This window comes from Meles meles, chromosome 8, assembly GCF_922984935.1.
Source record: "Meles meles chromosome 8, mMelMel3.1 paternal haplotype, whole genome shotgun sequence".
NCBI lineage: Eukaryota > Metazoa > Chordata > Mammalia > Carnivora > Mustelidae > Meles > Meles meles.
The window spans coordinates 20,590,259-20,615,546 of NC_060073.1; the positions used below are offsets into that span (position 1 = coordinate 20,590,259).

The window sequence follows — 25,288 nt, forward strand, 5'->3', positions numbered from 1 at the left end:
GAAAGGGCTACATTTTTACTTTAGAATTTCCAGTGTTTGGGACTAGCCCAAGACAGGAGACATATTCAAACATGTAAATTTTCTTCATTCCCTTTCCCCTTTAGTGCCTTCCCCCAGTCCTGGGCACAAAAGTACTGGCTTTCTCTCCCAGAGCTACGTCCTGGGAGGCAGGGGAATGTCTCGTTAGGAATGTGGGCTTTGCAATCATATCTGTGTTCAAGTCCTGTTCCCACTCCGTCTTCGCTTTGTGACGTTGGGCAGCTGACTTATCCTGTCTGTGCCCCTGTAAAATGGGAATGATGAACTCAACCTCAGAGGGCTCATGTGAGGATTTCAGAGATAATAGATGCTGGAGAGCCCTGGCTGGGACTGCTGAACCTCCATAATTGGTTGGAGAAGAAAAACCAGAAAAGTCAGGGGTGGTGGGGGGGGGGCAGATGGGAACGAAGCTGGCCAGCCCTATTTCCAGGGGTGCCCCAACATTATGTTGTCATTTTAAATAGAGGAACTTTTTCTAAGTCCATGACAATAGGTGATTTAAAATATATAAATTTGTGAGCCTTTGCCTATAAACATTTTTACAGATAAGGGTAAAAAGATAAAAAAAAAAAGGATAAAAAGATCCTTCATCAGGCCATATGTCTTCTTTTTCTGTTTGCAAGTCGGGGTCCCATGCTGTTCATGTCATGTGCAGCATGCTCTGGTTCCTGGGATTCAGAGACCCCCATTGGCCTTGCTGGGCACCCCTCCCCCTTCCCTCTCTGGCTTCTCAGCCCAGGGAAGGCAAGCAGAGGGCAGACCAGAATAGCTTCCTTCCCGATTGGAAGAAAAAGCCTGATGTATTAACGACCACACTTAACATGCCTCAATTTTAATCCCTGCTTTAAATTTGGCACGATTGTTTTTACAATAAAGCCTGATTTTTTTCCACAATAGGGTGCTGAGGGTATGTGCTTTCCATTCAAACACAAAGAAAGCCCACTTTACTTTCTAGAAAAAAGAGAGAAAGAAGAATCAGCTTTTGTTGTACCAGAAATTCACAGATTCAAGCCAGATGCCAGGCTGTTCAATAACTTCCTCCTCTCCCTGCCCCCACAGTCCCCTCAGCCTCACATGACTCAAACAGGCATTCCCAAGCGCCCACTGTATCCCAGGCAGGAGGTAAGGGATGAGCGAGTCCCATGACTGTTGTCCAGGAGGGGGAAGGGACCTGCTCAGTGAGCTGCAGGCTGAACGTGAGTAAACTAGACCCAGACCCTGTAAACCAGATCCTTGGAATCAGCATTTCCCAAAGTGTGGATTCCCTGGAAGGCTTCGCAAGCCCACAGACTTGGCATCGCATCTCCCTGAATTGTGAATGAGAAGATGACTGTCTTTTGAAATCATTTCCAAGGTGGGTCCTGGCAGGAGAAGGTCTGATGGGGGCTGGTGTTCACGACAGCCTAGCCTTTATCCATCTCCTGTTTTCATAAAGAGAGCAGAGCTCTGGTTCGCAGACTTCCCAGCCCATGGCAGCTTTAAGACCATTGCCTTGCTGTCACTGTATTTGTGGCTCTACCGTTATATTCGTGGACAGCGATTCTGGATTCCCCATGCAGGAGGGAGAAAAGTCTCTTTTTAGATCAGCATTTAAAAGAAGCTAGTCAATGTAAAGAGACGTATTAAGTAAATAATGACGTGGGTGGTATGCAGACACAGCACAGTTCTGAGGGTGGTGGTGCTCCCAGGCCTGAAGAGTGGGAGGAAATGATGCAGGTCAACATCCTCTTTGTGTCTGTTTCCTAGCGGCCATTCCCGACCTCAAGTCCGGAAGTCCTAGCTCCTAGGTACCAGGAGGCATGGGAGGGACATTTGCCCATCATTGGCCCAAGGTGTTATGAGACACGAGCATCCTCTGAGGTCAGCGTGGCAATGTCAACAGGGACCAGGCAGCATCCTCAAAGGGAAGGTGCAACATGGGGCAGAGCAGCATCTCAGGTGGGGCTCTCCTCCATGGGGAGCATTTCTCCCAGCCTGTCCTTGGGAGTCCTGGGTTTGTCTTTCTTAATGAAAACGGTCTTCCTGGTCCTTCTGTGGCCCGAAATTAGTGTGTGTGGTTTAGGGCTTTTTAGGGATTCTCATGCTATTTGGGGAGAAAGTGGAGAAACCCCTTAATCTCACCAAGGGTGGAATGAAACAGGGGCTAGATTAAAGCACATAGGATGTATCTGGAAGGAAATGTGATGAATTCTGACGTGTCAGCAGGGACGGCTACCTGGATGAGGTAGCATTTTAATGCACCTTGAAAGGTGTAATATGCAGTGTGTGGCTTAGGGCATTCTTTCAGGATGCCCAGAGACCTCTCCCAGGGGAAAACCTAAGATTTGGATTTGATTCCTGGCTCTCCCTTAGGCTAGCTACATGACCTTGGATAAGTCACTCCAGCTTTGTTTCCTTGTCTGTAAAATGGGTAGTGAGGTGGGATGGGTGTTCTTTCTTGCTGCCTTCTGCAGACTTGAGGAACAGAATCTCCCCATGGTCTAATTGGTGAGATTCCTTCCGTTTTTCCTATAGCATGTGAGAAGCTTTTCAGGAGATCAGTTCCCAGTTGCAATGTAAGGGGCACGGGGCTTAGGGCTCTGTCTTGGGTGGGTTCCCTACAACAAGAGTTGGAGATCGTTATGCATGTGTTTTACTGAAGGAGGTCTCTGAGGAGAAACTTGTAAGGAAGGGAGAGAAGCAGGATAGGACAGAAGAAGCCAAGCAGAGATGTGGTTTCAGGAGAAGTTGCAGCCTGATCCCCCTGGAAGCTCTGGAGTAGGAATTGTGTCACAGTCTGTCCTATTTAGTGGCAAAAGGGCTTCCCTGTTATACCCCCACATCAGTCAGTCATTGGCTATGGGCTGCCCCTGGGGTGGAAGGAGACAGCTCGAAAAGCCCAAGACAATCCTTCAGAGAAGTGTGTAGGTATGAGCATCCAACGCCTGGGGTGGGATGGGAGGTACCGACAGCATCTACTGCAGATCCCTCTGCTTTTGGTGAATAGCAATTTTGTCCCACTGTTGTGGATTCCAAACAGGGTTGGCCTGGTGAAGGAATAGACCTGAGGGAGGGCTCTGGGCCTTTCCTTATGGGAGAACAAATGGGGTGACATCCTGCCACACAGTGGGTTGTGAGCAGAGAGTGGAAGATGGGCATTGGCACAACCAGGCAAGCACGTGGCTGGCAGGATCCTGTGGGCCCAAGTTTTCAGTAGCCCATAAACCAGACAAATGAATATTTGATAGAAGTATAATTCTAGGGAATGAGGGCCCCTGTTGGCCCAATGGTGAAATACAGTGGCTGGCTGACCCCTTGCAGGAATAAATCTGCCCAGTGGGGCTTTCCAGCCTGAGACACAGAAGCCCCTCTGATGCGGCTTTTTCTGGAAAAGCTTAAACACTCAGCATGAGGATATTTACTGCCTGGTGGGACAATGGGATTTCAAGGTCATCCTGGCCAGGGCTTCTCACCCTGCCCTAGGCGTGCCTCTGTGCTGTCCTGATATCCTGGGGCTGCTGCCACTGTGGGGCTGGAGTGAGCCAAGCCAGCACGGAGAAGGAGGAGGAGGAGGCACTCGTCTCTGCCTCCTGCGCTTTGTTGAAGCAGAGGGGTCTCCAGCATGGGGAAGGATTGGGCAGACCTGGGTGAGAATCTTGACATTGGAACCATGTAGCTGTGTGACCTTGGCTAGGTTACTCACCTTCTTTGGATTCAGCGTCTTCAACCACAAAATGAGGCTAAGAATAGTGCTCATAAGGCTGTGGGATGTTTAAGTGTGCCAGTGCATGGAAAGTGCTTTGCAGGGTCTCTTGCACAGAGTTGGTGCTCAGTGAAGCTCACTATCTTGACAGCATAACTACGATCTGACCCTAGGCCTGCCACTGGCTAGCTGTGTGTCCTTGAGCAAACCATGTGAACTCTCTGAGCCTCACTTTTCTCATCTGTAAAATAGGTCTAAGCATATGCACCTCACAGATGTAAGGATTATAGAGTTTGAACACAAAGCTCTTGGGCTACGTATGGCTCTGTAAATAATGGTGGTGATGATGATGATGAAGCCAAAGGCAGGTTTTAACTATATGGGGGTTAAGCCCCTCCCTGTGTAAGGCCTGGGTTAACCTCCCTCCTGCTTCCTGGATCACCTTGATGCACAGCATCTCTGGGCAACAGGAGAGAGGGCTGCAGGAAGCTATCCTACCTTCTGTCTACCAGTCCTCCAAATGAAGATCTCTGCTGAGACATGAGACTGGGCCCCAGATTCTGGTTTGCTGGTGCTGGGATGGCAGAGGGGCATGAATGGGGTGAGGTGTCTTAATTCAACCCGACCACCTGCCCCACCCATTGACTCCTGCTGCAGTCCTTGCCCGGAATACTTGCTCTCCAGTCTTCTTCTGGCTCACGCCTAATTATCTCTCACCCTAATTATCTCTCTGATGTCATACTCTGTTCCCCATGACCCCCTCTTGTGTACTCTCTTAGGAACAGGGGTATTCTCTAAGATCACCTATCACAGTGTATTAATGAACACTTATGTGCCCAGCAGCAGGCTAAGTGAGACACATGCTAAATAGCCCTTCCAGTCCATGATGGCAGGGGCCATGTCTGTCTCTGATTCCTTGCTAAGCACATGGAAGATTCTTAGTAATTATCTACTGAATGAAGGAACGGCTAGATCTGGTATTGGAGCGTTTGGTCAGCAGTGGGGACTGATATCACCCTGGCTCATCAGCTCCTTCAGGCTAGGAAATTGTGGATGAAGCAGGGAGAGTGCCTGTGTCCTTTACTTCCTAGGGGCACTGAGACCTGAGTCTCCTCTAAAGGGTGTAGCTATTTGATGCTCTTCTGTCATAAACACCCCCGGGCCACGTAGTTCTCCCTACTTTACCAAGTGCTTTCCCATCTCACCTGAGCGTCCCATGACCCTAGGAGATGGGAAGGACAGTGATATCATTATAGCTTTATAGGTGAGACTCAGACATATTAAGGATCTGTCCTAGGGCAACACAGCTTCTCGTGGCAGAACTGAGAGCCAGGACACCTGACTCCTTGTTGATGGTTCTTTCTCCTTCATTTCACTTTGCCACCTACAGGGCCACATGAAATCCAAGTGTCAGAGTTGATTGGTGTCTTAGAGGTTGTGTCACACAGATGGGAAAACTGAGGCCCAGAAATGGGGAGGTAGCTACCCAATTCTCGTTGACTCTCAAGTAGTGAGCATGGGCTGAAACCCAGATATCTTGGCTTAAAGCCAGGTCCTGGAGGAGGTGGGTTCATAGTTAGCAATTAGCCCTCTGGTGTGGCCAGTTTGGGACCCAGCACAAGAAGGTTCATTGTCATAGCCTGGAGGTTATTTTCACAGACAACTGTTATGATATGTTCTTGGCCTAAATGCTTTCCAAAAAATCTTGGCCAGCTGAGCAGATGGGCATCTGTCATGGCTATAATGAGGAGGCCGTGGGACTCACTCATCAGGCATCCCACTTAGAAATGGCTTAGAGCACCCAGGCAGGAAAAAAAAATGTGCTGGTGGGGGTGCAGAGTTCCTAAGCGAAGGCACAGGGAACCCAAAGAGTGGATTGAAACAGACACCATTTCAGCACTCGGGACAGTTCCAGGGAGGGCAGTTACGCTCTGGAGCCTGGGATCTGCAGAATTTTACGATGACAAGCCTGGTCTCCAGTGGGGTGGGCAGTGGTTTTTAATGGAGAACCACTTATTCTTTGGGGAAAAAAAAGAACCAAACAACCATTCATAGATGTGACAATTTTGTAGAATTTTGTGGCTATTTGTTTTTGGAAACCAAAAAACTTTTAAGGTTAAGAAGAATAATAACACTTGAAGAGATGAAGTGACTTTTGAAATACTCTTGAACAACAATCATTCACAATCCCTCCTCTCCACATTATAGACAGTAGGGGAAAGGACAGGGGGAAGATGGAAGGAGGCGGGATGAGAATCAAAGAGGAAAACTAACAGATCCACAGAGAAGGAGAGGAAGAAGCACACAGAGAGGAAGTGGGATGAGAGCCCAGGGAGGGATGGAGGGAAGTTCTGTAGGTCCTAGAGTATAACTACATTTCTCATCCTCTTCCTGACCTTTGATGGACCCCAGGCTGCTTGGTAGGTGTAAGGACCTATTTAACCAGAGGCTTCCATTAAGGTTAAACAACAACCTTGTTGTTTAACCCTTAAACTGTCCCTGCTCCCCTTCCCCCAGGGGCTGACTTAAAAACAAGTCCCGGAAACCAGCTCCAGGTAACAAAGCCCAGATACAAGGGTACGTCAGGCCAGGTGGAGACATCTGATCAGTGGGGGGTAGGATACTGTCTCCCTAGCTACCAAGGAGTATGCCCCCCCCCTTTGGGAACCTTTTGGGCACCAGTTCTAACCAAGGTGTGATAGGCTATGTCAAATGTCTACTATAGGGTAAATTGTAATTCAATTGGTCACCTAGCATCACTGTGCAGCTTTCTCTCTGTGTTACAATCTCATTGGCCACCTGTGCGTGGCCAGGCCCGACCGCATGGCCTTTGCCCTTAAAAGCTAGTCTGTGAAACAGAGAAAGCTCTCCTCTCTGTAAGAGGCATGGCCCTGGCCGGTCAGTTTGCTTCTTGATGCTTGGCGTGAAATAAAGCTTTGCTTGACCTTTGCTTTATATCAGTCTCGCTCCTTTAATCACGGACCCATTTTTGGGGGTGCAAAATAGTAGGATTCCTTCTTAAACGTACTTCTTAAATGTTCCGAGATGAACCACTTTTCGAAGTTCTCCAACTTCTCATTATGCCCAAGCTTCAGCAACACTGCTCTGATTAGAAGCATAGTAACAGTGGAGATGATGATGGTTTCCCTGGTGCCACCATCAGCAAAGATTTCAGTGAGTGCCACAAAGACCAAAGATGTGTGGTGGGTTTAGCCTCAGTCTGTGATCCATCATTTCTGATGATGAGAAACTGACCCACGGGGGACTGATGTCTGAGGGTCACTGTCAAGAGGTGGGAGAACCCTCCCTGTGGGCCATTCAGCCATTCAGCAGAGGGACCAATAGGCCAAACTTCCCCATGGCCCTAGCTTTATTCTGGTGCTCATCCCAGCCGTCCCGGTGCATCAATCTTATGCATTAAATGACATTTGATAGTCACCATTTAGGAAGGTATAAAACAAATTCTAAAAGCCTTCCCATTACAATAATTAACATAAAAAGGATTAAAGGTATACATTTCTGTTGTGTGGAGAATCCACTCATACATAATGCCTCAGAGCCCACGGACGTTGCACAATACGGGATATATGCTTAGTCAGAAAGACTCATCCTATTATAATGAATTAATCTGAGAAGTAAAATATACTAATAATGCAACATGGTATGAAAAGGAATTAACATTTGGAGTTTCTCTCACATGCCAGGCCCAGTGCCAGGGGCTTTACACGCTGTGATAGATTGGATTACCTCTCACCAAATACTCGCTCCCCTCTACTTTGAGGCCGTAATGTTCCCTCACTCCCTTCTCTTGGCCTTGGTCTTGTGACTTGGTTTGGCCAGTAGGGGCTGGGTGGAAGAGACTGTCATTCTGTTCCAAGCCAAGGCCTTACCAGGCGTCATGTTCTTCTTCTTATCCCTTGGCACAGCTGTGGACCCACCAGGGAGCAGGACCCCTCAGCTTGGGCCTCAGTGTGAGCACACCTAGAGCAAACCTGGGTCCAAACCACAGTCTGAAGCAAGGCCATGTGGCAGAACCCTGCCTGGGTCTCTGAACCTCCATCACTCTGCAGACCTGTGAGTCCAAGAACAGTGAATGCTTATTGGCAACTATGGAGGCGGGGGTCGTCTGGTTTTCAGCATTGTTCTGTCAGAACTGACTAATCCAGCATGCATTGTCTTATTTAGTCTTTGCAACAACTCTATGACATAGGTACCATGATTTTTTCCACTGTATAGGGAACCGGGGCTCAAAGACAGGAAGTATCTTACCTAGGGCTAGTGATGGGCCCACATTTAACTCATCCTCATTTGATAAGATGAGGAGAGAGCTGCTCAGCCTTCCCTGCTAGCCCCTGCGTGCCTTTCCCACTCACCAGTTCTCCAACCAGCGGCTCCAGACTGCAGGGTGAGTGCGGGGTGCTGGGCAAGCTGCAGGGGGATCTTCTGAAGCTCTTTTCAACCAGCCAGTGGGGGTCCCCCCGCCCCATGGCTACTGGAAAAGGTCACATTTGGCGATTCAGCCCACAGAACAATGACATTTCAAGGATCAAAGAAAAGGTTAAAATATTCCTATAAATCTATTCTTGGGACTTTTAAGTATTTCCAATGTAAAGGGAAAATGTCATTTCTTTTTCCCCCAAGAGTGGTGGAGGGTGGGTTGCTGGTAATGGGTCTGCTCTCATTTTTCTGGCCAGGATGAGCAGGGAAGAAGGAAGGATTCCCTCCACATCCCTCCACATGCAAATGAGGGTGCAGTTAACCCCAAACCTCATTTGTTTATGGAAATTGAATCCCAAATGGCCCCCAGAGGAGCTTCTCCAAGGGGAAGGAGAGACAGGACCAGATTCCAGCACTTTCCCACTCCCTCTCTATAGAGAGGAGATTTCTAGGCTCTCAGGGCTGGGACACGTGTAAGGCTGGGGCAGGGGCCCAGTGAGGAGGTGGGGAGGAGGGGAGCTGACCTGGCAGATCTCCCTCCCAGGGCTCCCAGTACTTCTGTCCAGCTGTCTTGTGCATCCATGTGGATGGACCCAGCAGAGCCCAGATTGACTCATGAGTTTCTCCCCCTGCATCTCGGCAGGTGGCCCAACCCTCCTTCACTCATTCATTCAGTGAATGTGTGGGACGTGCCCTCTGAGTGCCAGGCACTGTGCTGGGCACTAGGATAACAAGGGAGAGGACTCCTGTTCTTGAGCAGTTTGTAGATTATTTGGGGAGACAAAACAAGGAAGGGACAAGATCTCTGCCCCCATCCCCGACCCAAGGGGAAAGGACTAATACATCTGTGAATTGGATACTGATGAAACCCATAGAAGGGAGTGACTAACTCTGTGGGGTAGTCAAGGAAGGCTTCCCAGAGAAGTCGGTATTGAACTGAGGCCAGTCCAAAGGAGCACTCCGGGCAGAGGGAGTGCACACAAAGCCTGGAGTCTAAGAAGCCACGCTTGTTGGAGACGTGGGAGATGCTGTGTCCTGCAGGACAGCTGGGGTCTTCCCCTGACTTCTAAAGCCACTTTCCATCAGGGGCCTGGGTGGCTGGCACGGTGGGCTGTACCCCACACAGTCTGCAAGAAGATGCTGTTATTCATAGTCCTCCAGCCATTGCTCACCTCCCACATCCCATCAGTCACCAAACTTCCTTCTCATCTGCCTTCCAAACACCTCTCCTCATGGCCCCCCTTTCTCCCTCCCCCAGCCACCCCCATTCCCAGGCCTCAGCATCTCTGGGAGATTGTGCCACAGCCTCTGAGTGTTGAAGGCCTCTGCGGATAAGGCTCCCTCTCACCCCTAGCCTGCCACGCTGCAGCCAAAATAGACCTTTGAACACATTAGCCTTGACATTGGACTTCCTTTTTGAGGCCCCTTTGATGGCTCCCTGATGATGCTTGGGGGATAAGGTTCTAGATCCTGAGCCCTGCATCCAAAGCCCTTTGAGGCCAGAATGCCCACCTCTCCAGCCTTGCTGGGGGGCCCTGTGTATCTTCTACCCACTGCAGCCTCTCTGAGCCACCAGCTGCAGGAACTCCTCAGTCCCTTCCTGTCTTTGTGCATGCTGTGTCCTCCACCTGAAATCCTCTTCCCTTGTGCTTATCTGCCTAATGACTCCCACTTGGCTTTTGAGGCTCAGAAAAACAAATAATATTAATGAAAATAATAAGGATTATAATTTAGTGACCACGCCCTCTGGTCTCTCTCTATCTCATTACATTGCTTTATTCTTATGGTCTCTGCAATAGTGTTTTTTATGTATGGTTTTACTGTCTGTTGTCCATTCCTCCTATCAGAGCGAGGGCTTGACAAGGGCAGGACTTGATTTTTCCGTGTCCTTACTTTCCAGGGTCCTGGCTGGCACTGAGTAGGAAATCAAAAGGGTTTGTGGAATAAATGAAGAAATGACCCATTAACAACAACCCTATGGGTTGCTGACCATTCTTGTCCCCGTTTTAAAGACGAGGAAACTGAGTCTTTGGCAACATGGGCTTTGGTGTCTACCTCAGTGATCTGTTTCTGGGTCTCTTCTGGCAGCCCCCTGAGGGCAGGGGCCAAATCTAATTCCCACCTGGATCCACTGGGTCCCTAGAAAAGTTCTGGAAGTATGTATGGATGGCTCCTCTCAGTGGTGGGAGGTTCAGTGATTTAAAAAAAAAGGAAGGGTCTCTGGGATAGCTTTGGGGAAAGCAACTCAGTTACTTGAAGCTTGGCTTCCCAGAGCCTGTTTCTAGGCTAAGAATTGAATACAAGGATGGTTCCCACTCATTCCTAATTGGCAGGGAATTCCGTGGAGCAGGCTGGCTGTGCTGGTGGCTTGCTTCAGTGGGGCCCCAGGCAGCAGCTGTCATCAGGAAAGAGCTCACATTGGGGTGGGGAGAGGGCAGCCTCATGGAGGCAGCATGGGGTTGTAGAGGGAGTACTGCACTGGGAGTCCTTAGTTCTTAATCTGGGGCAGTGGTGGGAACCCAGGTTTGGGGTTAGGAACCGCCCAGCTCTGTGGCCATTCATCTTTCTGAGCTTCAGTTGCCTCATCCCTGAAATGGGAATGGCCCCCATCCCTACCTCCTGCAGCTGTTGGAAGGCCAAGACTGTTGCTAGTCTGTGGGCCCCATGCCTGCATCCTATGCCACAATATTGGGGAGGGGATGCAGCTGGCCGGGGCAGGGTGGGGGGCGAGCCCTGCAGACCTGGAGGGGAAGATGGGCAGGGTCAGCTGCCTTCCTGGGCTTTATCTACTCACCTTGGAAGCCTCCAAGCTCACGAGCGTATTCTTTGCCCAGACCCTGGAGCTCGGGTGCCCCTACCTAGAGGGAGGGTCTGAGGGTAGAGCGGACGGATCTCTCTTCCCAGTTAAGCCACTTGGCGAGTCTGAAGAAGTATGGCACGTGATGGGGAGCACTGCTGTCAGAGCCACGGACCCGAGTGTGAGTCCTCTGCCCCATTGCGCAGTCTTGGGTCACCCACAGCTCTGTGGCTCTGGTTCCCCACATGTGCAACGAAGGGCCTGGACCAGATGATCGCCATGGGACCAACCAACTCTGATTGAAGTTAATTCTTTATTTCTGTCCATATTAAACTTCCATTTCCTGCAAGTGGGCCTCTGGGAGGGGCAGATTGGACGAAGGAAGGCTCACAAGGAGTGTTGGACTGAAAGCAGCTTTCAGGGACATCTGTTCTGTTTTATTGAAGAACGGGGAATTCTTAACCTAAGGGTTAATGGTGAGACTTTATGTGGTGGGCAAAGTGAAGAATTTCAGGCAGAGGGAAACAGAGGGACGTTGAGGGAGGGGAAGCAGGGCCATGCAGGCTTGGCCTGCGACAGCCATGGGTGGGGAACAAGGACAGTGACAGAAAGTGAAGAGATGAGCATGGTCTCTGCAGAAGGTGCTGGAAGGTGCACAAAGCACCACTGTCCAGGCAAAAAACCGGCACCGTAGCCCAGGAGAGGGGGTTGTCTGGAAGGGGTGCTCTCAGATCAGTCTTGGGGGCTGCTTTCCTATTAAAGGGTCAGAGGCTGGGACTTAGAGTCTCACGGCTCCCAGCTCTACCACTGACTGCTGTGTGACTTTGGATAAGATACTTAGCCTCTCTGAGCCTCAGTGTCCTTGGCGTCTAATGGCGATAACCAACCCCTCTCCCAGGGTTGCCATGAGACATCATTGTGAAATGCTTGGTACTGGCCCCAACCATTGTAAGCCCCCATTAAGTCGTCATCCTTGTAATTCTCCGGGAGGTACAATCTTATTGTGGGGGCTGTTTCTGGGCTCCACAGACACAGCGGCTCTAGCCTTTGTGTCTTAAAGGTCCCTTGGGGCCTGGCACCCTAGAACAGGGAGTTGCCTTGGGAGCTAGAGACTGTCCTGGAGCCCCATAGGCTCCAGTGTGGGGAGAGCTGTCCCGCCAGCCTGGGAGGAGGTAATTGTGCAGCATCGCCGGTAAAAGCAGAGGCTCTGCAGCCACGCCGGCTTCCCAGTCCTGCCATCTACCTGCTGTGTGACCTCAGGCCAGTCACCTCCCCTCTCTGGCTGTTTCATGTTTGAAAGGGGCCGATGATAATAAGGCAGCCATCTCATGATATTAACAAAGATGAAATGTCAGAATGTACACAAAGCATCGAGCCCTGAGCAAACAGGACAAGCACTTGGTACAGGTGACTTTTGAACTCCTGAAATGTGGTTGACCCAAACCGTGATGTGCTATAAGAGAAAAATAACCACTGGATTCAGAAGGCGCAGGACCAAAAAAATAGGGAAGTATCTAACAATTTTTATATTGATTACGTGTTGAAATGCTAATATTGTGGCTATAGTGGGCTTTGCTAAATATATTAAAAATAATTTCAGGGGCACCCAGGTGGCTCAGTCAGTTAAGTGTCTGACTCATGATTTTGGCTCAGGTCATGATCTCATGGGTCATGGGAGTGAACCCTCAGCCGGGTGTCTGCTCCAGATTCTGTCTCTCCCTCTGTCCCTCCCCCCATTTGCTCTCCCTCTCTCTCTCTCTTTAAAATAAGTAACAGAATAATTTCACCCCTTTCTTTTTACTGTCTTGATGTGACTGCTGGGGAACTAAACTTCACATACACGGCTTGCGTTGTGTTTCTGTTGGTCAGTGTTGATCTGGAACGATGCTAGACCCTTAGTAGGCAAAATGGCAGTGTCTGCTATTTATAGCATTAGCTGTTGGGTCTGAATACTGGATTTACAACTTCCTGCAAGGTTATTTAACTTCTCCAGACCTCAGTTTTCCTCTCCTTAAAATGGGACTAAGAGGTTTAAATGAAATCATGCCTGTAAAGGGTTTAGCAGAGTGCCTGGCACATAGGAAGCACTTGGTCAGTGTTAGCCGTCATGTGGTTGGCTTGTGGGACCAGAAGTGAGGGTTTTCACTCTCACAGATGGGAGGAGGGCTCATCTGTTACCCCTCAGGCAGTGTGGATGGGGCCAAGCCAATGGAGCTTGCTTTTCCCACAAATGGGACCTGAGCTCTGAGTAAACTCTGCCTTGAGCCAGAGGTGGAGCTGTTTGGCTGATTATAGTAAGGGAAGGGTCAACAACACATTAACGGGATCAGTGGCCCCATTAATCTTCCTCTAATGAACAGCCGTTCAAGCCAACCTGTCTTCCCCAGATCCTGGAAGACATTTTGTATTGGCAGGAAACTCGCCGGGTAGAAAGAACCTCGAATCCTGTAAAAGTGATTTAGTGGTTTTGCTGGGGAAAGGCGTGCTGCGGACGCAGGACAGGGGAGAGCAGAAACAGCAAAGTCATAGCAAACCTCTCCCTCTGGGGCTCCAGACTGAAATCCTAGCGCCAGCTGGGGTGGGAGAGAGGGTGCTGGGGGGACTTTGGCGAGATCTAGGGGAAGGGTTTAGCTCACCACACCTACCTCAGACACCCTCACCTCTGAATCAACCAATTGTTGGAATGGCCTAGGGGACCCAGAGGGATGGTGATGGACAGTGGGGGAGCCAAGACGGGCACCAGGAGTCCAGGGTTCTTGTCCTCTTGTGGGCAAGGTTGAGCTGTGTGACCTTGGACAGGTCACTCTACGTCATCATCTACTGCGGGGGTGGGGGGGTCTCACTAATGATGTAGAGAAGAGCAGCCTTGCTGGCAGGTGAAGTGGCAGTGGGACCCAAGAAGGTACTGAGCTGGGGGGGGGGGGTAGGAGGAGGAGATGGGCAGAGGCCGAGGAGGTCTATATCCAGGAGGTTTGACTTTGGAAATGCTTTCTCCTCTGCCCTGATATTTCACCCTCTGCTTGGGGATGCTGTGGTCCTGCCATCAACATTTCATTCCTTGGGAGGCAAAAGAGTCTTCCTCTGGGTTCTAGGGATCTGTTGGGAGACACAAATGACCCTGGGAAGCTGTCCATCGGTCCATCTACCTGTCTATCCACCGCCCAATGAAGGGAAATAGACATGAATGTGACATGAAGTCCACCTGCCCTCAAGAAACAGCATCTGGAAGGGGAGATCAGATGTGAACCCAGGCGGCCGTGAGCTGGGGTAGTAAGTGATCTGTGCCATAAGGAGGTTTGCACAGCATGCTATGCGGTTTCAGAGGACAGGTGACCCCTTCATCTGAGTGGCTTCCTGGAGGAGGTGGCGTTTAAATCAGGCCTTGGGGAAAAAATTTTGAGATCTGCAAGTCCAGCTCTCTCTTGTTACAGATGAGGAGATAGAGACCCAGAGGGAACATGTAGCTCAGTGTGAGTGTGCTAACCAGGGTGTACAAGATTTGGAAAATCAGAGACTGGGAAAGGCATTCCCGGTGATGGAACAGCTTCTGCAAAGTCCTGAGGGAGGGAAACCAGTGCATATGGGAAAGGCACCACGCAGTTCCTGGTGACTAGAGATTGAGGGGGGAGTGGCACACTGAGACAGATGAAGTCCCCAAGGCCTTGGCCGCCAGGTGGGGTGGGAGCGGGGTCCCAGGCTTATGGAGGGCAATGCCCACGTTCTACCCTCACCATACTGTGGGCTGCTCCTCCTCTCACTAATTCCATAGACCTTGGCAGACTCCCTGGAGGTGGCTTACTCCCCGGAGATGCCCAGCTCAGGGTAGAGGGAACCTAGTTTGCTTCAGGTCCCTGGGGGCTCCCTGTGGTGGTTGGTGGCCCTGGAAATAGTAGGGTGACTATCTGAGTGGGCTTTCTTGCAGCTAAGACACTGTATCTTCCCCAGCCTCAGTTCCCTTCTTGTGAAACAGGACCCCCAGCCTGCCTCCCAGGGTTCTCTTGAGCCCCCGGAGCATCGGGTACAGATTTATAGCTATGAGGAGGGCAGACTAGATGCTTATATAATTATAATTGTAGCTCCCGTTTGTGCAGCACAGACTGAGCGCTGGGCATAGTCCCCAGCACTTACTGTGCATCTCCTCCTCTAGTCTTCAGACGCCTCAATGAGAAGGCCATCACCGGTAGCTCTCTTTGGCAAGTGGTGAAAGCTGGAGCACAGAGAAGTGAAGTGACCTGCCTGGAGTCACAAAGCTGGGCCGGGTGCCAGCAGCCGAGCCACGTGCTCTCATCCCTGCGAGCGCATGCTCAGGCTCCATGCGTGCACGGACCACTGGCTTGCACACTGTGCTCGGGGCTGAGCATGTGCCTGCAGGATCCTCCAGAGAGGTTCTTGGACAGACTCAGGGCAGGATGGCACACAATCTCCAAGGTCAAAGTGATCCCTTCATTGTGCTGCTTGGGAAACTACGAGCTAATGGCTTAATGAACAGGTCCTAGAATCTGTTTGGAATGAGTCAAAATCAAGCCTCGCCCTTGTTCCCCTCTTTTGACCTCATCAAGTTCATCCATCCTGCGCCTGGAATACCTCCCACGAAGGGGATGATTTTTAGCCCTTTCTTGGACTATCTTGGGCTCTTTTGAACATCTTTTCCTTCTGTGGACTTGGAATCCTCCTTTGGTTCCTCTGGCCTCTGAGTTGTTGTTGTCTCCCGAGTCCACACAATTAGAGGGTCCCGACTGCACCCCTGGTTTCCCTGTCATGCTCCCTGAAGAGCTTTCAGGCTGGGGCTCAAGGGGTCTTCTTGACCTCCTTCCCCTTTCTGAGCGGGTACATCCAGAAGCTAGAATAACCCAGCTGAAGACAGAAGGAGGTAAATGCTCTTTCAGGGGATGACAATCAGGAAAGGCTAACTGAGGCAGAAGCCAGTCCACATGGAGGAAACCTCCCATCCCTCCTTCCCACCGCCCTCCTGGACTTCGAGAGTTTCAACCTCCAAACCCCAGCCAACAGCGGAGCCAGATGCTTTTGAGTGACAAACTGCAAGAGAGTCTCCAAAAAGAGGTGGAGAGGTGAGAAGTGGGGTGCTCGATAGGGGTTAAGTTGGAAAACAGACAATTTGAACAGTCCTCAGGATCCATACCAGTGTGTGTGTGTACATCTTCATGCACCTGTGTTTGATTGAGAGGTTATGGACAGATCAGTCTTCCTTTTGTGATAGAGGAGATCTGGCAGGGGTCAGACCTGGACACAGTGCCAGGTTTATTCCAATGGGAGCAGGAGGAGATAATCCCCTCCCCTCTTTCAAAACTCATACTTCTGTTAATGCAACCTAAGAACACCCTGGCATTTTAATAGCTGTTGTTGATCTTGTTGACTCAATTTATACTTAATGTTAGATAAAAACCCTAGGGTCTTTTATATTCCTTGTTCCTGAGCCGTATTTTCTGCCCACTCCAGCTCCCCTTCCCTCAATCATACACTGTTGCATTTGTCTTTTGGGTTATTCAAATCTGCTATGGAAGGCACAGTTCTGTAGCTTACCTCCTGGGACTTCTCTTGAGTCCAGCCGACAGTATCCTGCTAGAAGCTCTTGCCAGCACATTTCTCTTCCTCCTCCCCAGCCCAGCCCAACCCTTTCTATTCTTCCTCAGTGGGCCACCAGCCTCCTCCTCTTCCCACCATCCTCCATCTGGGCCTGAGCACAAGCTCCACAGAGCAGAGGCAGGAGGTGAGGCTGGAAACACTGCTATTTTCACTCTGACATTTTCTGTTCCTGAAAAATCTCACTTGAAGCTCATTCTGACGTTTGGCATCTTTTGAAGGGGAACCGCCGAGGTGACTTCTACCCTAGGCTGGATTCCTTATAAAAGGAATTTTAGGTAGATTCCCATTTTACTCCACACCAGCTCCTTCTTTCTAAACTCTAGAAGAGGAGAAGTTATGGAAAAACAAAAAACAAAGACCCAGAATTAGCCTTAGAGTAGATCAACCTGGAAGAGTGGGGTCAGGAGACGGGGAGGTGGAAAGGGGCCCTGGAGCGATCGCCAAGCTCTGTGTGGTGATGGACTTAGATCCGGGCTGGATGGGTCCTCTGGAATTTTCTCTTCTCTGGGGTCCTCAGGGTCTGGAGCTTAACATGGCAGCTTCTCACGCCTCCCAGTCCCAAGCAAGGAAGGAGGCTGCTCCGAGGAGGGGGAGCTGGGCCAAGAGACTGCAGTCTTAGAGACTTTAATTAGGGCACTGGCATTTTATTGGAAGGTTAGAATGATTTCCACTCCTGAAGACATTAGGAGGCCCGACAAATTCTATCACTGTTTTATAGTTTGGAAATGCAATACGGATTTTATTGCATCTTCTTTTAAGCCACTGCACGACCCGAGAAAGCAGAAGCTAGTAAAGCAGTACTGGAGAGAAGCAGATACATCTCTACATATCAACACGGGGCTCCAGGAAGGCATGGCCTTTCCTTTGAGGAAAAACCAGACGCCTGGTTCACCAGCTGGTCCACACAGGTAATTAGGAGTGTGTTTCTGTAAAGTTACTCCAGATTTGGGACCTCAGGGGACATCGAGGAGGGGCTCCCCTTCCCTTTGAGGATTTATTTTGATCTAGTTCAACAGCTGTTTACTGAGCATCTACCTTGTGCCAAGCATGTGGGAGGGGTTGTGATGGATAGGGTCCTGTTCCTGTCCCCGGACAGCTCATAGCTCACAGTCTGAGCGGGGATAAGCTGGAAAACAATGAGTGAGGATGTTGGACAACAGCAGAAGGCCAAGAAGGTCCTTGGCGTGGCAGGGTAGAGGAAAGAGGAAGGAATTCTGATGAGGGAGCATCTGGGACAGTATCACAGAGGATGTGACATCTGAGCACGGACACGAAGGACAGAGAGATGTCAAAGGATCTCCCCTCTGAAGCTGCAGGCTTGTTTCACCTTCATCTTTCTCATCGTCACTCAGTGGCTCTGCCCTCTGGGGTGTTCAAGCCAGAAACCCGAGAGGGACTCATCACCAACGTGCCACCTGTCACCAAGTCCTATTGATTCTACCATCAAAATATATGTCAAATCTTCCCCCTTCTCCTCCCTTCTACTGCTGCTGCACTGGCCCATGGCACCTTCCACACTTGTCTGAACAGCGCAGTGTTTCCTCTAGTAGATACGGTCATGTAGGGCTGCCTGGCTCCCTCTCACTGTGTTTTCCATAGAAGACCCTGGTTTTCATCTGGGGGATGGACCTCTTCCCCTCCAAGGCACATAGTTCCAGGGAAGCTGGCTCCATCTCTAGCTCCATGGGTACAGTTGGCCCAGGTCAGGCCAACTGCTCTTTCCGCTCCTCTGGCTGTGATATGGATCAGATCAGGGTTGGGCAGAAGACTGAGGTCAGACCAATAAGAGCCCATGAGACTTGATTCCAGGACTTGACGGTGAGGGAGATAGAGTCTACTTTTTGCTGGCTATGCCTGGACAAGAGCAAATGGGGGACTGGGGCTAGGCCTGCCATCTTGCCCCCATGCCATGTGATCCTAGGGAAAATAGAGCCAGCAAGAAGAAGGAGGGGCAAGGGATGGAAAGAAAGAAACCAGGTCATGGCAGCATTGTTTGAACCTTGATCAAGCCTTCAAGCAATCAAGGATTGCTTGAATCCCTTCCCTATCCCTAGGCTTTCAACTACACTTGGTAACAAATTCTGTTTTTACTTGAACCACTTGGGGTTGGGTTTTCTGACACTTGCAATCAAAAGAATGATGTAGCTTCTTAGCATCTCCCCACCTTTTCTCCTGCATCCCCACAATGTTTTTCTTGCCGTAGACTATAAAACCCTTTAGTGACTGCCCACTGCTCTAAGTAAGGATAAATCGCCAAAACCTTAACATGGTCCACGAGGCCCAGCATGATCTGGACCCAACCTTTTTCAGTCTTATTCACTATAACCCAGTCATGCTGAATTCCACTCAGTTTTTCAAATATGCCAGGTCTTTTCCAGTTCAGAGCCTTGCCATACACCATAACCTCTGCCTGCAACTCTCTCTATCCTAGTTCTCCACCTGATGGGTTCCTAGTCATCCTCTGTATCTCAGCTCAAAGAGGACTGCTCTCAGTACAATAAGATCCCATTATGTTCTTCCATAGTGCCCTGCTTTCATTCTTCATAGCACCTAAGCCAATTTGCAGTTAGGTACGTGAGCGTGAGTGTGTGTATGTGAATGTTTGTACACTCCATGAGGCTGGGAGCCATGCCCGTCTTGTTCAGCATGTTCTCGCTTACGCTGGAAGAGTTCCTGGTATATTCTAGAGGCTCAATAATTATTATTTGGCTAATGGAGTGAAGAATAAGTAAGGATTAGGTCAGGTTGGGCTGTGCTGCCTGAAATTATAACAGGGCAGAAGTTCTGGACCTGAACGGGCAGTGTGTCGTGAAGGAAGTATAAGAACTCCAGAATGCAGGCTGGATTAGGAGAGGTGGCCCAGGGCCAGACTACAAGGGCCTGGAGTGTCTAGCTGAGACATTTGATATTCAGTCTCCAAAATGTTTTCGGGGGAAACACCAATCCTCATAAATGCTCTGCAAAAGAAAAGACCAAGTGGATCGAGATTTTAAAAAATAGATTCTATTTTATTCTAATGGATGGATGGAAAATAGATAGATTTTCTAAGAACCTCTGGGAGAAGCATAATACACATGGTTATTCTAAGTCTCTGACAAGTCCTGCAGTGGCAGAATCTCAGGTTAACCAAGTGTTGACCATAAAACCCTTCCTCACCAAAATAGTTACAATTGTAGGATGAACGTTTCCATACTTAGAGATGAGGAATGTCTTACAATCGATAAGGCACATGTAATATAGGGTTTCTTTAAAGTCCCTGAAAGCTGTTTGTTTGTTTGTTTTAATTAATAGGGCTTCTCACAATTGACAGTGTCTTAAAATCGAGGCCATATGGCATATATTGCAGAAGTGATGACCTATGGAAGCCACTTGTGAAGAAGAGAGGGACATATTGTAACTTGCATTTTGGAGCAGCCATTCCTGCAGCAGTGTGGGTGGGTTGGCGGGTGCCAAGCAGGGGTTAGTTAGAAGCTTGAAATCTGGACTTCCCACTCCTACCAGGAGTCCCACTGACAGGTCTTGGTGAGTGAGGTGCTCACTTTGGTGCCTGTGAATAGGAGAATTTAATTAGGACGCTGGGGTATTGTTGAAAGGTTGGATCAATCCCCCTCCCCCCCCCCCGGGAGGTCTCCTGTCTTCTAATGTGAAAAGACAATCTAGAAGGTACCTCTTGCTTTAGTACAGCTGTCCAGGGATGCCTCTTGAGGGTGTCTGGGGCCGACAATGTGTGGGGAGCCTGGAGGCAGGACCATGATTTCCTCCCACAGCCTATCCTGATCTGTCAGGAGATCCTGTCCGCTCTGCCTTCAGAACACGCCCAGGGCAGAAGACCCATGGCTCTTCCCCTGGGTAACTGTGAGGGCTTCCTAATTGGTCCCCTGCTCTGCCCTTGCCCTGCGCAGTCTGTTCTCAACCCTACAGCCCCAGACATTTTCTAGAAATTAAATTAAATCATGTCACTGTACTGCTTAAAATCCTGTGATGACTCCAGGGCCATGTCACTGAGCAGAGAGCAGAGGGTGTCCTCACCGTGACCCATAAAGCCCTATACCATCTGACCTCATCCCCTATGACTTCTTGCTGATTCCTCAGCCGGGAGCCCACTCTCAGAGAGCCCTAGGGCCAACTCCCTCATCTTTGGGGTCTCTCCTCAGATGTGCTTCTCGGTGCTGCTTTCCCTGACAACGGACTGAAGATGAACACCGCCCCCCACCCCCGCCTGCCATCATTCTGGGTCCCTCTACGCTGCTCGGTTTCTTCGTGTCACCCGGCAACTTCCAACATACTGTGGTGAGCAGAGCTGAAAACACCCACAGACTCCAGCCCCATGGTCAACGCTCGCCTTCTCCCGGTTCTTCAATCAAACAGGAATCTAGTTGCTGCTGCGAAGGGATTTTGTAGATGGAATTAAGGTCCCAAATCATTAGTCGCCTTTATTAAAAGGGAGATTATCCACCAGGGGTCTAACCTGATTAGATGAGCCCTTCAAGAGGACCGGGCTTCCCCTGGTGAGGGAGATTCTGAGTGGGGCGGGGGGGGGTTCTTTGTGTGAGAAGTTGCCAGCTTTGAAGAGGGAGGGGACCATATGGCCATGATCTGGGAGTCACCTCTATGAGCCGAGAGTACCCCCCCCCCACTAGTAGCCAGCGAGGGACTCAGTTCCTCCAGCATCCACGTGAACTTGAAAGGGGACCCTGAACCCCAGAGGGGAATATAGCCCGGCCACCACCTTGAATTGAGCAGAGGACTCAGGTCCCTTGTGCCTGGATTCCCCATCCACGGAAACTATGAGATGATTAGTGTATGTTGTTTGAAGCCACAGCAATAGAACACGACTACAAGCCACGTATTTCTTTTATCACATGTCTCTCCCTGTAAGAACACCAAGAAAGGGATTTTGATCTGTTTGGTTTGCTGCCCTATCCTCAATGCCTCGCCCAGTACCTGCCACATAGCAGGTGCTCAGTAAATATCTGTCGAATGAAAGAATGGGAGTGGCCCCAGCCTCAGCACAAGCCCTTCCCTCCAGGGGCTCCCTGTGGGTCAGAGGAGATATGCCCCATCCATACACAACAAGGTGGAAAATGCTAATGGGGCAAGAGAGGGGGAGAGCTGCTTGTCTGCTAACAGTCCAGCGTGGCGCCCGGCAACCATCTGAATTTTCACAGTCCTGACAGAGCCCTGTCCTCCAAAGGGAGCGTCTTCTGGCTTTCATGCACAGACCAGGTAATGAAAGCCAGCCTGGCCTCACCTCCCCCTGTGCTTGCTGTGAGGTTGCTTGGAAAAGCCTGGCCACCCCGCAATTGCCTTGTGCTGAGAAGGATGGCTTTTGGACACCTACCTGTCTAAGTAATTAGTCTATTAAAATGAAAGCGATGAATCCTGGTGCCCAGGCGCGGCGTGGGGGCGGGGTCTCTGCTGCGTGCCTTTCATTTGGATTTCAAAGCCCATGTCCCAGTTGTTGAATACACGGCCACAACCGCAATGAGTCCGTTCACTCTCTGGCTGCTGGGGATCAGCTACTGACTGCATCGAGGTCTGTGATGGGGCTGCTGCTCCCCAAACCCAGCACCCCTGGTTGGGGACTGGCCCACGTTGCCCTTGGGGTGAGGTGGGTCCAGGTCTCGGGGGGCTGGGGGAGGAAGATTCTGGACCCCTCCTTTTTCCAGGTTTCCTCCCAGCCTCCCACCCCTCTCTCCAGCTACGCAGGACTTGGAACCCAAAGCCTAGGATCTCAAGATTTTAGGGCACAAAGGGACCATAGAGATCCTTCGTGTTACAGCTAGAACGCTGAGACCCAGAGAAGGTGAGAGATTTGTCTGAGGTCATACAGCAAGTCAAAGGCAGAGCCGTGACTGGAACCCAGGCTCCCCCCAAATGACCACTGGTTTGCCTCCTTGAGAGGCTCTGGTCTCACCTTACTCCCTGGTGGGGAGCAAGATCTCTACTTCTGGTCCTGCAAGGGTCTGCGAGAAACTGAACCTGAGGAGGGGCTTGGATACCATGAGCGCCTCAGACTCCAGTTTACAGATGAGGAACCAGGCCCGTCCAGGGGCAGTGTTGACCCCAGGCCTCCTGGCAGGTCAGTGGCCAGAAGCCAGGGTTTCCAGCTCCTCCCCGAGGCCCTCAGGGTCAGGGGGGCTCCTTTGTCACTCAACCCCCAGGTTTAGTTTATTATCAAATAATTCCCCTCTGTTTTCATTTAGAATCTGTCGGGTTCTTTGAATTTCCATCCATGGCACCGGTGCATTCCCTCTTTCTTTCCCTCTGATGTAGTTCCCACACTCAGCCCGAGTTATCTTTTAAAAACCAATCTGGCCATCGTACTTCTCTGCTTAACACCCGTGATGGTTCATTTTTACATTTAGAATAAAATCTACTCTCCAAGAGGCCCTGCCTGAGCTGGCTTGTGCCTCCCCCTGCTCACTGCCTTCCAGCTGTGTTGGCCTCTTCTGAGTTCTTCAAACCGTCCAGCTCATCCTGCCTCAGGGCCTTTGCATGTATTGTTCCCTCTGCATGGAGCGCTCTGAAATCTGACTTTTAATATTCTTGCCCAGACCCTCGTCCTCCTTCCTGACTTGACTACACAAAGCATCGTGGGATTATAGAGAAGAGAGTGGCAATGCAAGTGCGGGTAGCGTTAGTGACGGCACCATTTACAGAACATGCACTAAGCGCTTGGTGAATAATTAGCATGGTTGATCCAGGTGAGGAAACAGGCGGAGAGCTGACGTGCACCTGCTTCAGTCACGTGGCCAGGGCCGTAAGGTGAGGAGCGGCTGAGAAAGCTGCTCAGAGCGGGGAAACATCCAGTCGTGTCCTGTCCTAGCAAGGACTTGAGTGAGCTTGCTTTTTTGGGGAGGTGATCCCAGGAAGCAAGAGGTGGGAAAGTGGGCATGGGGTAGGGGAGGAAGTACATCCAGTTTCAGGGAGTGATGGAGCCGGTTGGTCCTGCCTTGGGCAACTGGGGCTCGGTCCTGCTGAGGCCCTTGGAAGACCAGTGTAAAACACACCGCAGAGGTTCCCCCCAGAGGGTAGGTGACTGGACGTTTCTCTAGTGACTGCTGTCGCCCTTTGCTTGAAGGCTGTGCGGAGGACATACTTCCTGCTGCATCTGGGCCTGGGCTGAGTGGTCTTGGATTGAAGGCACTGAGGCGGGGACACAGAGAGGTGATGCCATGGAACCTTGAGACAGGACCCTGGCCCCCAGCATGGAGTGTGTCCCACAGCTACGGCGAAATAAGGAGGTCTGGGGGAGGTGACCTGGGGCACCTCAGTTCCCTGCTGTAGGTCTTGAAGGGTGAGCGACAAGTGATAAAGGGCATTCTAGATGGAGGGACAATGAGCAAAGGTGTGGGGTGGGGAGATCCTCCCAGGCTCTCTGCTGCCCCTACTTGACTGTTCTGTGTGGGTTCGGCCTTCAGGCCTGTTTCTCCCTTAGGTTAATTGACAGCAGGCTGGGGAGCAGGCCTGCCGTCTCCGCACTGGACACATCAGCTCGGGCCGGAAAACCCTGTCCAGAAGGCGAGCAGTGGACCGCTTTGTGGAACTCACTTTCCTACCCGGCCTTCCCCCTGGCGACAGTGGTCATAATTGAAAATCCATCGATTGAGAAAATACCCTGTGACTAAAGCTTCTAGGAATTCAGCCACATTTGAAAAGAAGTTCATGTTCCTTTGTCCTAACTGCATCCACAGGGCTCTGGCGAAAAGCGCAGCGCACCAGCGTGGGGGCGTGTTAGCCTCCAGACATGGGCGTGTGGGTTGGGGGGAGGATCCTATAGTCACCCCTTCCTCGGTGGGACCCCCCCCCCATCCCCGGCCCAGGGGTGTTACAGAGCCTCTGCTTTCTCCTTCTCTGCTGGGAATGCTCACAGTGACCAGTGCCACGGGCAGGAGAGACATTAGTATTCCCATTTCGAAGATGAGAAAACGGAGGTCAATTCCTCAGAATGCTCTGACCTCCTCTGGGAACCCAGACAGTGCTCAGTAATAGGTGAGTAATCCCAGACTCCCTGGTCTCCATCCTGGCTGCCCCCAACCACCAGTGGCTTGCGGAATGTTCCCAACCTCTCTGACCTCAGTTTCCCTATTTTTATAATGAGGATACCAATATCCCTGTCGGGTTGTGTGAGGATCAAATGAGCGAGCATATGTGAGCGTTCAAGAAACGCCAGTACCGCCAACGTCATCGTCGTGACCAAAAGGGCCCCAGAGCGGAGCCTTGCCACTCCCCCTCCTCCCCGACCACGGCAGCCCAGCTGGGTGCGGAAGGCTCCCTTCCCAACTCCCTGGGCCCAATTGAATCTGAAAACAATGAACCAGCCTCTGTAAGTGTTTCCAATCCTGATAATCAGAGGAGGGTAAAAAAAAAAAAAAAAAAAAAGAAACACGGCGAAAGAAAGAGAAGAGAGTGAGACCAAATTGTTTTCTTCAGGGAGAAAGAAATCTCATTTGGAGGCGCGCTCCGTGGCAGGGAGGCTGCGGAGCTCCGTGTAATACAGGATCCGTCCATCTCCTCGCTGCTGCTGAATTGCTGCTGGCATTTCTAGCAAGACGCTGCCACGGGCCCGTCTTCCTATAATATACTAATTAAAGGGCTATTATTCATATGGGAGGCACCGTGGCCGAGTGACAGGCTGGTGGCTGACAATGTCCTGGGCAGCAGAGGTTGGAGGACAGGAGGGACTGGCTGCCGGCTCCCCGCTGCCCGTGGTCCCCCGCCCCCCA

The 25,288-nt window shown here is 50.7% G+C and overlaps 1 long non-coding RNA gene across 2 annotated transcripts; it reads left to right on the forward strand.

Annotated features, from left to right (window-relative positions):
• Positions 1-1,218: 1,218 nt before the first annotated feature.
• On the forward strand, positions 1,219-23,303 carry LOC123949190. Of its 2 annotated transcripts, XR_006820031.1 has the most exons (4): positions 1,219-1,393; positions 17,319-17,467; positions 20,714-21,785; positions 23,117-23,303. It is a non-coding gene; the product is annotated as an uncharacterized LOC123949190 (long non-coding RNA). The 2 variants fall into 2 exon arrangements; XR_006820032.1 differs by lacking the exon at positions 17,319-17,467.
• Positions 23,304-25,288: the final 1,985 nt, after the last annotated feature.